The sequence below is a fragment of the Sus scrofa genome, chromosome 3 (assembly GCF_054392235.1).
Source record: "Sus scrofa isolate SSC_HxYL_T2T_F1_AM1 chromosome 3, Sscrofa_HxYL_maternal_Yorkshire_Landrace_v2.0, whole genome shotgun sequence".
NCBI lineage: Eukaryota > Metazoa > Chordata > Mammalia > Artiodactyla > Suidae > Sus > Sus scrofa.
In genome coordinates, this window is record NC_139385.1 from 93,685,570 (window position 1) to 93,702,500 (window position 16,931).

At 40.2% G+C, this 16,931-nt stretch overlaps 1 long non-coding RNA gene across 1 annotated transcript in view; it reads left to right on the forward strand.

The window, feature by feature from the left end:
* LOC110260009 (uncharacterized) overlaps window positions 1–16,931 on the forward strand; it is an 822,333-nt gene that overhangs the window by 153,356 nt on the left and 652,046 nt on the right. Inside the window, exon 3 of the long non-coding RNA XR_014841892.1 lies at window positions 12,349–12,443. This is a non-coding gene — a long non-coding RNA (uncharacterized LOC110260009). The remainder of the gene's footprint in view (window positions 1–12,348; window positions 12,444–16,931) is intronic.

The window sequence follows — 16,931 nt, forward strand, 5'->3', positions numbered from 1 at the left end:
GCACATATTTTGTTCAACTTTCTGTTTTCTCCACTAGAATATAAGCTCTATTAAGGTAGGGTGATATCTGCTTTGCTGACTGTTGTATTATTATTACTGGTTGTATAATGAGGCAGTCCTCCAAAATCCCCTAATTTTTAAAAGTACTGTGTCAAAGGACTAAATAGAGTTCTTAAAGCTGAAGGTCTTGGGCACCAGTATTTTCAAAGTTGTTACCAACATACAATGAAACAAAGCAAAACATTCAGTGCAGATAGAGAATAGCAGATACGCATTTACTACCAAACAGTCTTCCTTGTCATGTTCATCCAGCAGTCAACTCCCACTGGGAAAAGGAATGGGAAAATGGGTTAAAAAATGGAGTTCAGTGTTTAGTGAGTTCTGCCTGGCTTTAGTCCTCTTTCGTCTTATTTACTTATTTTTTTCTTTTTTAGGACCGCATTTGCAGCATATGGAAGTTCCCTGGCCAGGGGTTGAGTTGGAGCTACAGCTGCCGGCCTGTGCCACAGTCACAGCAACACCAGATGCAAGCCACATTTTTGACCTACACCACAGCTCATGGCAACTCCAGATCATTAACCCACTGAGCAAGGCCAGAGGTCAAACCTGCATCCTCATGGATACTTGTCGAGACTGTTACTGCTGGGCCACAATAGGAACATCCTTTAGTCTTATTTTTGACAGGACTCCAAGCATGACTAGGCCCTGTCAGTCTTGCTGGGATAGATCATGCTAGTTGACCTGTGTCCTACTGGCTTTTCCAAGTAGTCAAGAATTGAATGATTGTTCTTGCTCCTGTCATGGAGAGTACCATATTTGTATGCAAGTTCTGAAGCCTGGTCATGACTGTTGCTCATTTTGTTACTGAGTATGATGTTTGAAATTAATGAAGGGAAAAGCCTAATGGCAGGTGTCACTATGTGCCACAGAAAGCTGTGATCCTGGGTGGTGAAGAGCTGAGCTTCCTTGAATGAGTTGGGCTTTCTTTGTGGTATCTCTTTGACTCCATACTTTCACTCTCAAAGCATTTTCAATTTACTTCCACTTCTTCTCTCTGCGTTCTCTTGTTCCTTTTCCTTTCTCTCATCTATTTCATTTTTCCTAGATGTTTTTTTCTTCATATCTAGCTATCTCTTTTAGTTTCTCTCTGTCTCTTTCCTCTCTCTCTCCATGACTCACCTTGTGTTCTTTTCATTTTTCATCCCCTTCTTCCTTTCCGTATCTTCATATAAGATGATCCTGTGAAGCCAGGGATATTCTTTTCATGTCACTTTGAACCTAGTTCAGTGGTAACTGGCTATATTAATACTTATATATATATATCATTTTGAAATGGTACACTTTCCTAGCTAATTGAATATTCTTATCACTGTGAAACATCCCTTTTTATCTTAATGGATGATTTTTGCCTTAAATTCTACTTTGTTTGATATTATTTTAACTGTGCCAGCTTTATTTTGGTTAATATTTCATAGTATTTCTATCTTTTCAACTTTTTTGTATGATTCTATTCAGTGAATATCACTTGTAGGCAGTATTTTTATTCTGAATTTTTTTCCTGTCTGATAACCTTTCTCTTGTAATTGGAACATTTTTACATTTGCCTTTTAATGTATTTATGGATATATTTGGGTTTATGTCTATACCTTTGTACTTGTTTTATATTTTTCTTACCCATAGTATTCCATGTTTTCTCCTTTCTTGCTTTCTTTTGGATTTGTTATTTATTTTTTAATATTCAATTTCTATTAGCTTGTTATATTTTTATGATTATTATAGTTATATTTTTGCTGATAAGTATAGTTGCTACTCCAGAAATTTATGTATACATGCTTGGCACAACAAGTGTAAAATGAAAATGTTCATTACTTACTGGTTAAAGCAAAGACCCTAAAATACTATTTAATTTTCCCTTTTAAACATTTATGCTATTATGATTATAAATTTTAATTTATAGATTTTTTGAACAAAATTATTATTTCATATAGTAACTATTCATTTAACTTGCCCACATATTTTCTGTTCCTGTTACTCTTCATGTCTTTCTACATCTTTAAGCTTTCATCTGGGATGATTTTCTTACTGGGAATAGACATTTCCATTAGGTCAAGTCTACTGAAAAATTCTCTCAGTTTTTTGTTTGTGTGGAAAATAAAAGCTTGATTTCACTATTTTTCAAGGTATTTTAGCTGGGTATAGGATTTTAGGATGGCAGTTATTTTCTTATCACTTTTAAGATATTGTTACATTATTGTCAGACTTGTGCTGCCCCTGATGGGAAGTCAGATTTGTGAGTTCTATGTTACTTATGAATTTTTTCTTGTTTTAATTTAAAGACCTCTCTTTTTTGTTAATTGTCAGCTTTTTTTCTGATGAATAGTAAGATTTTTTCTAAAAAAAAATTGTTTGGTGTTTACCCTGATTGATAGTCATAGTAAATGCTTTTTGAATTTGTGCTTTTTTTCCATTTCAGCAGTTTTGGAAAGTGCTTTTAAGTATTACTTTTCCTCTATCCTCTATCTCTTCTTCTATGACAAGAGTTTATTACTTAGACCTTTTCTTTCTGTGCAATGTCTTGACTTATATATACTTTCCTCTGTTTTCCATCCTTTTATCTTTCAGTGCTTTGTTCTGGACATCTACTTCTGACTTATTTTCTAGTTCACCAATTTGCAGTTGTATTTAATCTGTTGTTAAAACCTTCCATTGATTTAAAAATGGTAGTTATTGTGGTTTCTAGTTTTAGTATTGGATTTTTTAGTGTCTTTATTTCTATTTTTAAAGTAGTTTCCAATTTATTGTTAGAATTTCCCATTTTGGCTTTAAATTCTTTGAATATGTTAAGCATAGTTATTTTAAAGTCAGTGTCTGATAACTATTTTCTGGATCCTATTGAATGCCTGGTTGTTTTTGACTGAGTACCAGGTATTGCATATGAAAAAAATCAGAGATACTTTGAGGCTTATCATAAAGATATCTTACTCTAGAGAGGATTTAATTTATTTCTTACTGGAAGCTAGTGGCCTTTAGAAATCCAAGATCATTTTAATCCAATTGGAAAGGATGGTTCAGATATGGCTCCTGGTCCCTGTGAGGACTGGTTTATTTTTGATTCGACCTTACTCTTAGGATAAGGTTATATCCTTTTGTGTCCCAAACCAAAACTTAGAGACTTAGGAATCTGTCTTGGTGGGTCCTGAACTCATTTTTCCCCCTATCTGCAAGACAGTTTGTTAAAAGGTCTATTAAATTTCACACCTCTCAGCCACCTGTACTGGAGTTGGCTGAGCCCCTAGAGTGTGGATGAAAGTTGCCTCAAATGCCAGACTTACTTCTCTGAGTTTCCTTTTACTTTTTGGACTCGATCCTATAATTCTTCCCTGCCTTGGAACATCTTCAGTTCCAGATAATTTTTATATATTTCCAAGATTTTCTGGTTGTTCTCTGCATGAAGATTTGTCCAAGTCTCCTAGTCTGCTAATACAAGCAGGCAATGCTATTATGTTGCTGTGTAATCCTGGACAAATCATTTCCCATCTTTGGACCTCCTTTTTACATCTATATGATAAAAGGTTAGACTGGAAGACCTTCCCAATCCATCTTTCAGCCAGTGGCAGCGTTATTCTTGATCTGTAGTCTGTATGAATCAGACCTCTGGGTTAGACTCTTGGTTTTTATAGGGAAGGCTCAATTCTTCCCACATAGTGCTGGCATCCTGCCCCACCCAGTCAAGGTAACTAGAAAGGCTTTGGAATGCTGGCGATGAGCATGTTTGCTACTTTTGGGAGATTGAAAACATGTACTATAATGCTAGAATACAGCTAGCTTGCAATAAATACCTTACTTTCTGTATTGGTGTGAAATGTAGGCAGGGATGTTTTATTTTTCTCTCAACCCAGAAATAGGAGGGATTCCCCAGGGCTATTTATCACAGTCGGAAGGGAGATAAATAAAGAACAGGGATGTTGTTAATTTACTCAGACTCCAAATTCAAAGTCCCTTTGATGGAACAGGGGCACTGGGAGAGCCCGGATATAAGATTTCTGGTGGACCATCTGGAGGGTCTGCCACTCATCTTAGTCTACATGAGCTTGCATGCATGCACATGTGCACGCGCACACACACACACACACACACACACCCAAACATGTGTGCCTAATGATGTCCACATTACACATGGACGCATCTGGTAGAGAGAGTTTCCAATAGGGTTTTCAAATCACTATCACTTTCATTCTAAAGGGCTAATTTAGCTACATTTTGCCTCTGCTTCTTCATTTTGAAGAGTGCTTAGAACATCATTGGTTTTTAATAAACTTTTGTAGAGTTCCAGCTCTGATAAAAAAGTTCTTGCAGTACTACATTATCTCCGTCTAGGTTAAGAGTGCAGAATCTGGATTCAAATTCTGCCTCCTCCGTATACAAGTAGTTAACACCTGGAACAAATTTCTTCATGCCTTGGTTCCTTCATTTATAGAAAAGCGCTGCCTCATAGCACTATTGTGAGCATTATATGAGTTTTTCCATGTGAAGTGTGTAGAGAGGAGGACCGCGATTGGGATAGCTGTGCTTGAAGTGTGTATGCTGCAAAGGCATATGAGCATGAGGTGAAGTGAACTTGGTAGAGCACTGGATTTGGGGTCTGGAGACCTGCCATTGTGTTAGACTGATTGTTAGATTAACTTCCAAAACATCTGGACCTAAGTTCAGTTCTTAAACCTTTATGTAAAATAGGACAGTAATGCTCTTATCTACCTCCCAGGGCAGGTCTCAGATGAAGTGATGGATGCAGCCATCTTCTGCAAAGGCACTAAGAGCTATATAAATGTGAGGGACTGTCACTAATGGTGATGGAAGAGCCATCATCCTCTGTAGGGACAGATAAAATGGAGAGGCTATGGGGAGGTGGGAGGAAAAGGGCAGTTCCAACAGTTTACCTTAGTTTCTAAACTTGTGCTGCTTCTGTGTGACTCATTTCTCGGCACTCCCAGCACATGAACTGTCCTGCTGGGCTGTCCATGGAAGGGGTTTTGATGGTCCCTAAGGGTCAGACTTGTATTCCATTTCTCTTCTAGGGTCTTGTCCTGAAGACTCTGAATGTGGTGCCTGGCAATGTGTCCATTTGGCCTAGAGAGGAAATCCCAGGCCCTTGCTCTCAGGATTGAGCAGGAGGATTAAAAGTCCCTCTGGAGTGATGATGCGGGACAGTAACCTGGCATAGGGAGGACTAGGGCTTGGGGGCCAGAGAGGGTGTGGTTTGAGCCCTAAGGTGGGCACACAGAAAAGGTCATGATAAGTGGTGTCTTAGTTTCCTGTGGCTGCTGTAATGCATTAGCAAACGGACAACTCTCTTACAGTTCTGGAGGGAGGAAATCTGAAATCACAGTTACTGGGCCCAAGTCAGGATGTCAGCAGGCTCATGCTCCCACTGAGAGCTTTAGGGACAAATCTGCTCCTTGCCTCTTCCAGCTTCTGATGCTAGGGGTGTTTCTTGGCTAGTGGCCACATCACTGCAATTTCCACCTCCATGGTCACACCCACTTTCTCTTCTGTCTTTCTTTTGCCTCTTTCTTAGGGCATTTGTGATGGCATTTAGGGCCTTCAGAGATAACCCTGGAAAATGTCCTCATCTCACGATTCTTAATCATTATCTGCAAAGACACTTTCCCCCCAAAAAGTAGTACTAGAGATTCCAGGATCTGGAACGAGGATATCTTTTGGGTGGCCATTGTGTAGCCTACCAAAGGTGGTGTAAGGTAGGAAATAGGGAAAGAAAGATACAGGCCCACATAAAGGATGCCCAGAGTGAAGACATTAGGAATCAGAGGACCTGTCCCAATGCAGCAGAAGAAGTAGACAGAATGGGAAAGAATTGAATCTAAGGGTTGATGAGTAACAAAAAAAAATTTATAATTGCTTCGAGTACAGTAGACATGGAATGAAATAATGATATTCATCAAACACCTACTAGGTACTAGATACTGTTCTAAGGGGCTGGAAAGAAAGTGACATGAAGTTTGCATTCATCAAGTGAACAAATGAATACCTGAGTGAATAACTGAGGATATTCTTTGCTTAGCAAGGAATGTCTTTGTTGTTTTAGATCAAGTATCAAGACCATCAAGAAGAGCCAACTAAGGATGTGCAGTTGGAGATCAGAGCAGATGCTCTGGTTGGAGTGGGGTATGTGGAGTGCTGGGGAGGAGGGTCAGAGATTTATTTAAGTGGGTGGTTCTGGGCCCAAGCTGCACACTTGTCACCTGGGGAGTTTTTATCAAATGCTCAGGCCGACTGCCAGGGATGCTGATTATTTGATCAGGGTGGGCTGGAGATCTAAGTGGTGTAAGCTTCCCAGGTGATTCTAATGTGGAGCCAAGGATGAGAACCAGGTTTAACTTCTCTTTGTGCTGATTGCTTTATGTTTGATTTGGAGTCAGACCTGGCTACAAAACAAGGATCTGTGGGTTACTTACTTATTTATGTCTTCTTAGGGCCTCACCTGTGGCATATGGAGGTTCCCAGGCTAGGGGTCTCATCAGAGCTGTAGCCGCTGGCCACAGCCATGCAGGATCTGATCCAAGTCTACAACCTACAACACAGCTCACAGCAATGCCAGATCCTTAACCCACTGAGAAAGGCCAGGGATTGAACCTGTATGCTCATGGATACTAGTTAGGTTTGTTAACCAGTGAGCCATGACGAGAACTCCTGTGAGTTACTTTAAGCTGTGTGATCTTGGACATATTATGTAACTACTCTGAGTCTCCATTTACTCTTCTGTAAAATGGGGATAACAATACTTACCTCATTTATCTCTCTAAGGATTAAAGTAGAAAATATTTGCAAAGTGCTGACCATAATCTCTGGCACATGGTGAATACTCAAGTATTATCTTTACAAACTTTCAGTAAGGTAGGCATTATTGTGCCCATTTAATAGATTTGGGAATTGAGGCTTGGACCATCTGGTTAACTTGTTCAGAGCCACATTGTTAGTAATGGTGGATTGAGCCCAGACCTCCTTTTATGACCTAATTCTACTCATTATTTTTGGCAATGGGACATTAAAACCCCACTCTCTTCCCTTTGACCTCTGTGGCTGTGAATGGGCTGGTCATTGCTGCTGCTTGTCTTTTAAGACCCTGCTTTCCCTTCAACATCTAGGAATTTAGGGTGGGAGAGCAGCATACCCCACCATCCCTCTTGGACCCATCTCTCACCTGGAGATAACGTAGGCATAAGATTGCTGTAGGCTACCTTAAAGATATCATGGCTCCCCAAAGATATCATTCCTAATTCCTGGAGCCTCTGAACATTGCCTTATATGGCAAAGTCTTTGTTGATATGATTAAATTAGGAATTTTGAGATTTGATGGTTATTTTGGATTATGCAGGTGAGAGGCCCTAAATACTCTCAACAGGTGGCCTTATATGAAAGGCAGAGAGGGAGTTCCTGTTGTGGCTCAGTGGATTATGAACCCGACTAGTATCCATGAGGACATGGGTTTGATCCCTGGCCTTGCTCAGTAGGTTAAGGATCTGGCGTTGCTGTTGCTGTGGTGTAGGCTGGCAGCTACCTCTCCAATTCAACCTCCAGCCTGGGAACTTGCATATGCCCCAGGTGCGGCCCTAAAAAGCAAACAAAACAAAACATAACCCCCCCAAAACCCATACACCCCCCCCCCAAACAAAATAAAAAAAAGGCAAAAGAAAGGCAGAGAGAGATTTGACGCACATACAGAGGAGAACATGATGTGACTGTGGAGGTAGAGGTTGGAGTGAAGTGGCCACAAGCTGAAGAATGCCCTCAGCCACTAGAAATTGGAAGAATGGATTCACTCCTTGTTTTTTCCAGGGGAGTTTTGGCCCCATGTTAATAGTTTTGGACTTCTGGCCTCTAGACATGTGAAAGAATAAATGTCTGTTGTTTTAAACCACCCAGTAAGTAGTAATTTGTTATAGCAGACACATGAAAGTGATACCAGAGGTTCTCTGTGGACACCCTGGTCCTCAGACCAATCCGTGGTGGTACCTTCAGGTCATAGCAAACCCAGTGGGGCTCTACCTGCATCTTTTTTGGGTGCCTGATCACTGACTCCTACTGCTGGGTCATCTGGGCCCTAGGGAAGCTTGTGCACCTGCAGCGGTGGAGTTTGCCTCATCATCACAGCATCCAAATTCTGGTCAGGGCAGATGGGAATCCTCTCATCAACTCTGCTGACAAAGGGAGACAGCATGTCTGGGAGGGAATTGGGGGTACAGAGCCAAAGAGGTGGACAGACACCTATTCCTTGCCTCTTTTTAGACACTGAGGGTCCCCAGACGGTTTTACCCCCATATGCCCAGCCCCATTGCTCAAGGGCAAGGGCTTTCTGGAACAATTTTACTCAGTGCACCAGGAACAAAGGAGAAACCGAATTCCTTGCTTGGGAGCAACCCATATGGAGGAGGCAAAGCTAGGCCCAGTGACAGGATAATTGCTTAAATATCTGCTTTAAGTATAAAGGCAGACTCTACCTCCAGCTGGAGTTCAGGTTCCCACAGGTCATGAAAACAAAGAGGGGAATGGGAGAATTAAAGAGGAATAGAAATGGAAATGATTAGGAAAGATTGCCACTACTTACAGTGGGGGAGGTGGGGAGTTGGGAATTAACCCTTCTGGGATTGTGCAAGGAGGGAGTGGGATCCCAGCTCTTGACTTTGCTTCTTGGATGGGAAAGCTGGAGGCCTGAGCCTGCTCTGCTCCAGGGCAGCTCTCCCAGGACCCAGGGAAGAGACTGGTGGGGCTGGTCCAGGCACTGGACTGTGGGCAGTGTAAGCTGGTAATGACTTTGAGTTTGGGGGCTGTGTTTGTGGGTAGCACATTCAGGTTCCCTCATACTTTATCAGAATCCCTCCTTTCCCTCTGCTGCTTGAGCCCATTTTATCTCCTGGCTGGTGATGCCTCCTTATGCTTCATGTTTCTGCTGACCCAACATTCAGGCACACCTTTGGTTGGGGAATGGGGGCTGTTTCTACATTCACTGGTATAGCATCCTCTGTTTCATCTATGCAGTTCTCAGTACATTGGTAATTATTAAATTAATTGCAATGATCTAATCTTGATTCTAAGAAGCGCAAGTTTTCACATCTTAACTTTCCTGAAATTAGGGCCTGCCTTACAGTAAGTGGGCATATTTAATGGGCGTGTTATACATAGTTCCCCGGAGAAATACAACAAATACTATATATGTATTTGTATGTTTGTATATATATACATATTCTATGTCATATATCCTATCTGTATAGTTATGTCCTGTCTCTATCCCTTTATGTTTGTATAGAGAGATTTTAAGGAATTGGCTCATGTGACTGTGGGAGCTGGCAAGTCCAAAGTTTGTGGGGCAGAACAACAGGCTGGAAACTCCAGCAGGATTTTTGTGTTGCAGTCTTGAGGCACCATTCCTTTTTCTTTGTGAAACCTTAGCTTTTACTCTTAAGGGCTTCAACTGATTGGGTCTACTATATTTTGGAGGGTAATCTGCTTAGAGTCAACTGATGGTAAATATTAATCATATCTAACAATTACGTTCACTGCAACATCTAGACTAGTGTTTGACCAAACAGCTGGGCACCATAGTGTAGCCAAGTTGATGCTCAGAAATAACCACTACAGTGGGGGTAGTCATTTGTTTGTTTTTTTATTTTTATTCATGCATTCCCTCCTCCCCAAAAAAACCTACCATAAAAGTGTGTACAGTCTTGGTGAATGCCTTAAACATTGGGCTTTAATGGTGTTTGTTTTGAGTCTGCCTTCCAGTAGGCTGTGGGCTTGGTACCTGTTTGTTCACTACAGCATCCTCAGGGCAGAAAACTGGCTCATAGAAGATGCACAATATTGGCAGCTTGGCTAAGCAGTAAATAATTTGGATTCAGGTGCTCCTTTGACTTTGAATTTCCTCTCTCTGGGAGTGCCACAAGGCCTTTCTCCACTTCCTTTCCCCTTTTTGTGCAGATTGCATACTCCTTTTCTCTCTCCATCTCCCTGCCTTTCTGGCTCCTTGTCCCCCATCCCTTTTATTTGGCTAATGCTCTGTGCTTAATCACGTTAGCCAGCACTGGCATTATAGAGATGTTTGCAATCCAACCCAGGTCTGATTATGAGCTTCAGCAGCCTGAGGCAACTTTAAGAATGTGTTGATTGGTGGGGGGTGGGGAGACCCCAGAGAGGGCCAACATTTTTGGCTGATGGAGCCGCCCACATGTGTGTCTGGGCACCACAACAGAGCCTGGGCTGGTTGGGTTTTGGGTCTCTCCTTGATCAGGCTCCTGGTGGGGTATTTATCCTGGCTGGGTGTCTAAGCCCTTCCTGATTGTTTTAAGCCTCATGAAAGTGAGGCCCAAAACAATCTGGCTAGTGTGGCTAGTGCTGTAACCACAGCAAAGTTTGCCCCGTATTTCTTGTCATTCTCTGTTTGAGCTCATTTCAACTTTTTCCCAACACTGGGAGTATAAAGAAACGGCCACGTGTTTCTCTGGTTTGCAAGCATTACCTCATTTCCCTTGTCTAGGATATTAATTCAGAAATATTTATTAAGTGATTTCAGGATTTGGGGCAATTTTGAAAGCATTCAGTTCAAATTCCAAGAAGGATGCCATGGGTTTAAAGGAAATTAGCTACCTCTCCCCTTCTCTCCATTTTCTCAAAAGCACTCTTTATTTTTCTTAAGAGCGTTTTGCTTTCTTGTCATTGTTGCCTTAATCATTTATAATTATTCCCTCAATGTCTGTCTTCTCTAGCAGACTGTAAAAATCTCCATCTGGGCAGGGTTCATGAGTTCTGTCTTCACCTGTATATTCCCAGGGGCAGTCACAGTAAGTTTTTGACCAGCTATTGATTACATTTTGATTGACAATGATATGGCATCCCACCAGGATGGTGTAATTATTTCTGAGAGTTTGTACACAGCAAGGAGGAATATTCATGTAGTTTCACATAGTTATGTTTGTCTAAACTTGATCCTTGGAATCAAGCTAAGCGCCCATGTTCTCTCACCTAAAGAGCCTTCAAGTGTTTCTTGTGTTTCTTGAAAAGATCTGAGACAAGACCACCTGAGTCACCATCCCTAGGGAGACTGGTGTGCAATGAAATTACCTCAGGTTATACAGTTGTGAACATACATGCCCCAATGTATGTATTACTGTACTTTGCTAAAATTTGGGGCTCTGTGAATCAGACTTCCTGGACGCATATTCTGGTTCTACTAGTTCCTAGATGTCCCACACGAATGTTGTATTACCTTCAGCACAATATTTGCCATCCCTATTCCTTAGTCTACTTATCTATAAAAGGGGATAATAATAGTTCTCACTTCACTGACTTGTTTCAGGATTGAGATAACTTATATATAGCACTTAGGTCAATGCCTAGCTCAAAGCAAGCTGAATAAATGTTAGTTATTCTTATTATCTCTATAAATATGCAGTAGTAAAGTTGTCTTTGCATGCGTGGTAAGTTAACCATTGACTTGGAGTGTCAATGAACTTGACTCATTTGGCAATCTGGTTGCTTCCAGCCATGCTCACCTGGCATCAGCACAAATGGTCATTTCAATCCAGAAGTTCAGTCCAACCAGCACTTAGGGAGAGCTGGTGGCTTGTATTTGTGAGGTCCAAACTTCAAATCATCATCTGGCCTGGCTGGCTACTAGGATTCTGACAATAACATGTGCCAATCCCCGCTAGGATAGTTATTGGGGTCAGAAATTGCATTGCCCAGCAATTACTAGCAGCACCCAGAATGTTTCTGATTTCAGAGTACTCTCTCAGAGTAGTTAGACATAATTGATTAGAAAGTATATTGTCTTGTCATTCAGAGCAAACACAAATGGCTTGCCGTAGAGCCACAGTGATCCAGCTTTGTCATCACATCCCCCAAATTCATTCTATACAGTGGGCTTGAAATATACTGTTGGAAGTAAAGACTAGGTTGTCATGTTCCCTTCCCAGTCTCCCTCTCAGGTTGGCTCACAGTGGGTTTTCTGGCCAATTTAGGATTGATTTTCTTTTTAATTCCTTTAAAATGAAAGCTTCAGCTTTAATTGAGATATATTAAAAATATTGTAGATACTGCGGATCATCCCAATGATTAGTTTCACATCAATCAGTTTATTTAATCTTTTCAACAACCTTATGAGGTAAGTTGGGTGGCTAAGGATATTATAAATTTTGTTTTAAACATGGAGATTCAAGGAGGGGAAGTGTTTACTTATCCAAAGACATAGTTGGTTAAACTGGTGATAATAATAGGTAATTCATAGCAGTTACCTTGTACCAAGTACCATTGTAAGTATTTATTTAATCCTCACAGGGACCCCCTGAAGAAGGCATGATTATTATCCCTGTTATACAGAGGAGGAAACTGAGATGTGGAAAGATGAAATTAACTGCCCAAGATTACAGCTGGTAAGTGATGGAGCTGAGATTTCAATCCAAGTATCTCCATGTATCTTGGCTTCAGAGACTAGGGACTTATCTGCTGTAATGTGCTGAATGATACAGTGCATGGTCTCAGGGATTCTCAGGTAGTTCTTGTTCTAGTTCTATCTCCCTTTACCAGTTTTCTGTCTTCTTTAAGGATCTACTAATCTTAGATAGGCAAAGAATGTTCTAAAAAGGGGCAAGACCAGAGATTTTTATTAAAGAAATCTTTTTTTTGGTTTGTTCATTTGTTTGTTTTTACTATAAAAGCTAAAGCAGTAGCTGAGTAAGAAAACGGGAACCCCCTTAAAATGATAATGAGATGAAAGATTGGAGTTTATGAGGAGGGAAAATGATTCTGAAATATCATCTCACTCTTTTGGTTGTTGCCAAGGATTCCTGTTGGCTCCCTGCTCTGTGCAGTTTTATTCTGTTGAGGTAAGAGGAGGCATATCGATGCTGAAGTCAGATTCATTGTGGAGAAGTGGGACATGTGTCAGGTGCATTTTCTTTCTTTGTGAACTTCAGAGAAGTATTGGCAGCAACCAGATTTGAGATCTTACAGGTAAGGGTTTTAAAGCTACCGAGAGAGCCTGTTTATTGGGTGAGCTCCTCAGTTTCTGGGATGTCGAATTCACATGAGAACTATCCAAATAGTCTTAAAGAAAGAGATTTTAAAATTAATTTTGACTTAACTGTAGGTGGTTTTAGTGCTAATAGTTTAGGACATGCTATTCAGAAATTAGGCTGTTACAGCTGTGGGTCAAAAGGCACTCACTTCTCAGGGTCATTTTGAGACATCGAGAATGCACTGAGAAGGAGGTAGCTAAGTTTTTGGTTCTTTGGACCACGAAGTTTTTTGTGATTGAAGAAATTCATTTGTTACTATCAGTGTATGATTTGGAAAAAATACCGTCTTCTAAGGCACAGATTTTCTCCCATGGAAGAGATTGCTTTTGGTTGGGTGGGGAAGTGAGTGGGAATTTTCAGGGCTCCAAAATTCTCAAAAGTTTGTTTCTTGCCTGACTTCACATGCAGCAGGATAATGTGCTCAGATAACTCCATGGGGGCCTCACCTGGGCTTCCTGTGTGGTGTCTAATTTTCTTCCTGCCTGAGTTATTATGTAATCACATTATGTTGTCAAAACTTGGACAATGGGAGAGAAGAAGGTAATAGAGGGAGACCCAAATTCCCTGGGCACTTCTGCTTAACATGACTTTTATGACCTTTGACGTAAGTATTAACCTGAGAATGCCAACTCTGTCATGTCTACAAGCATGTGTGCAAGGGTGGACAGGGCAAGATGGGGGGTGACATGAGACATGTATTGTAGTTGGCACAGTGCCAAAGCAGACAATTGAAAAATGAAACTCTTTGCCAAACAAGTTTATTTGATATCTTTAGACAAATAAATTGTGTTGCTTAAGAGAATTTTGGCTTTGAGAAATTGGGATTGATATTCCTATGGATTTGTGTGTAGTAAATGTTGTGTGCTGATAAATTTAAAGGAGGCGTTTATATTCCTGCATTGACACTCTCTGGGGGGTCATTATAAACACTGCCTTCTGCACAGATTGCTAAGTTTATTATTGATTTATAAAATTATAAATGTAATATAGCAATAACATTAAGTGAATTTGGAAGAAGTAAAAAAAAAAAAAGAAGAAATGTTTCCAGCAATCTTATTACTCTGATGTCATAACTTTTTTCATCTTTGACTTTTACCTTTTTGCTGTTGGCTGACATATTTCTACCCAGTTGGAATCCTAGCTACACAGACTTTTAATTTACTCAATAAAATTTTCAAAGTGGAGGCAGCTTCTGTAGTAGATTCATGGAAGGATAAGCAAGAAGGGGCATTTGAAAGCCCTTTTTTGTTGTTCTGAAGGTGATATGGCAGAAGCTCAAAGAGGTAAAGTGATTTGCTTGAAGGACAAAGACTGGGAGTAGCTGATCCGGGGCTTTTCCCAACACAGTGCTGCTTCTGATCACTCTACAATTTCTCTCCTAGTCCTGAAACTTGCCTCTAACATCACATATCTCTTCAACTTGTGTGTGTGTGTGTGTGTAAACACATATATACAAATACATGTATTTATATAAATATAATACATATGTATGATATATGTACATACATAGAATATGTATATACATACAAATATATATTTATAGACATGAATTCCTCTCTACTATATGGAAGAGCTTAGTTATGGCAAACTCCAATTTCATAGACAAGTATAATAATTGAAAAGATTTGAAAAAGTAGTCATGAGACTATGGTATTTTATATTTTCTCACATAGCAAGTCTCTTAAAGAAGTTCTTTCTAAGTTTTTATGCTATATACATTTAGGTCATTTATGATGGAATGCCACTACTCAGAAATGTGAAAGACTTACTGGCCCTGGGAAGGAAGCCCAATAGGAGATGAAAAAGAGAACAAAGTTGTAGGGTGAACTCATTACAATGGACAATTGTTTTCTCACAAACAAAACTGAAGTTTACATGAACCTTTTAAAATGGGGAAACCATAAGCCTGTTTATTTATTTATTTGGCTCTAAGTGGTAATAAAGATGGATTTCCCATTGAGCTGGAGGGTCTATTAAAAAAAAAATAAAAAAAAGGAGTTCCTGTCATGGCTTAGCTGTTAATGAATCTGACTAGCATCCATGAGGACACAGTTTAGATCCCTGGCCTTGCTCAGTGGGTAAGGATCCAGTGTTGCCGTGAGCTGTGGTGTAGGACAGACGTGGCTCAGATCCTGCATTTCTGTGGCTGTGGTCTAGGCTGGCAGCTACAGTTCGGATTCAACCCCTAGCCTGGGAATCTCCATATGCCACAAGTGTGGCCCTAAAAAGCAAAAGCAAAAAAAAAAAAAAAAAAAAAAAAAAAAAAAAAATCCTGGTCTTAATATTAGCCTTAGGCAGAAGTCTATAGAAATGGTAGTCACCATCTAGGAATGTTTTTAATATATTTGGATTAAAACTTTCCCTCTTTTAGGTGCAGTTAGCCATACCTTTATAAATGAATAACTGTAGAGAATTAAAAGAGAATGAAAACATCTAGCCAGATTTGCTTGAGAGGTGATTTGTAGGTAATTTTAGGGAGGTATTTTTCTTTTTTCCCTAGACTATAAATCAGTTAAATCAAAGGCAGATATTTTTCCAATTTCAAGTAAGCCTCTTGAAAAACTGCTTCTTGTTTTTTGATAGAAGATGCCCTTTTGGATTTCCTCGTTCACAAAGAACAATGCATCTCTGGCACATCAGCTACCTTGTCACAAAAATAAGTGCTTAATAAATATTTCTTAAATGAATGGATTTTCTTCATCAAATTTCTTTATTTTCTGGCCTGTTTCCCCTGTTGGTACTCTATAGAAACAGGTCTATGTAACTGGCATCTCTCAGGTAGACTAGGTTATGCTGCAGTAACAAACTAGCCGAACACCTCTATGACTTTACACTCATGTTACATATTCATCTTGGGTCAGCAAGGAACTTTTGCTCATTTAGTCACTCAGGGATTTAAAGTGATGAAGGGTCCATTTGAACATCATTGCTGTAAGGATGAACAGATATGGAGAATTGTGCTGCTCTTAAATCTGCTCGGATTTATCACCTTCTGTATTGGCTAAAGCAAGATCCATGGGCACACCAGATCAAATCCTACCATATTGTCTGGAAGTAGAATCAGAATAAGTGGGGACAGCCCTGATGGCTACAACATGATTATATGCTAATCATGGTGATTTGGGTGGACTTCTTCCTGAAGAGTTTAAAATGATTTCAGTGTTCATACCTAATCTACAATTAAGAGAGACAGGTAGATTTCTGGTGTCAATAGGGAGACTTGGTGACTTATTTTGAAGCCATAGAATGTATTAGCAGACATTCTGACATCCAGACTCCCAGATTCCTGATGCACTGTCTTCAGAAACCACCTTCATGAATGATTCTCCTTAGTCTTTTCAGGAATAACTCTCATGTCTTTAAATCCCTTGAATCCAGGTCTCTGTGTGGTGATGGGTAAAGAGACTTTCAGATGATTGGTCTTTTCTTCTGGAGTAACTCTGGGAGGCTGGATTGTGTAGACCAGAAGTACAAAAATAAAATTTGTATTAAAGTCAGGCAGGCCTGGGTTTAAATTCCAATTTCTTCTCCCCACTGTGTGACCTCAGGGCAGTAACGTAACTTGTCGGAGATTCAGTTTCTTCCTGAAAAACGGGGATAATATTTCCCACCTTGCAAGTTGTGGTGATGAAAAGGGACATGTTGTGGAATGCATAGCACAAGACTTGACACCTAAGAGCGGTTCCGTAAGTGGTACAACATCATCCAATTCTTCAGTGCGTTGGTTTTCCACACGTTGAGCACCAGAACAAGTCCAGGAATATTGGGGCACTGTTCTAGAATGAGGCTGAGATTGTTTCAAGATAAACAACTTGGTTTCTGTTTGCTATAACCTCCTCAACT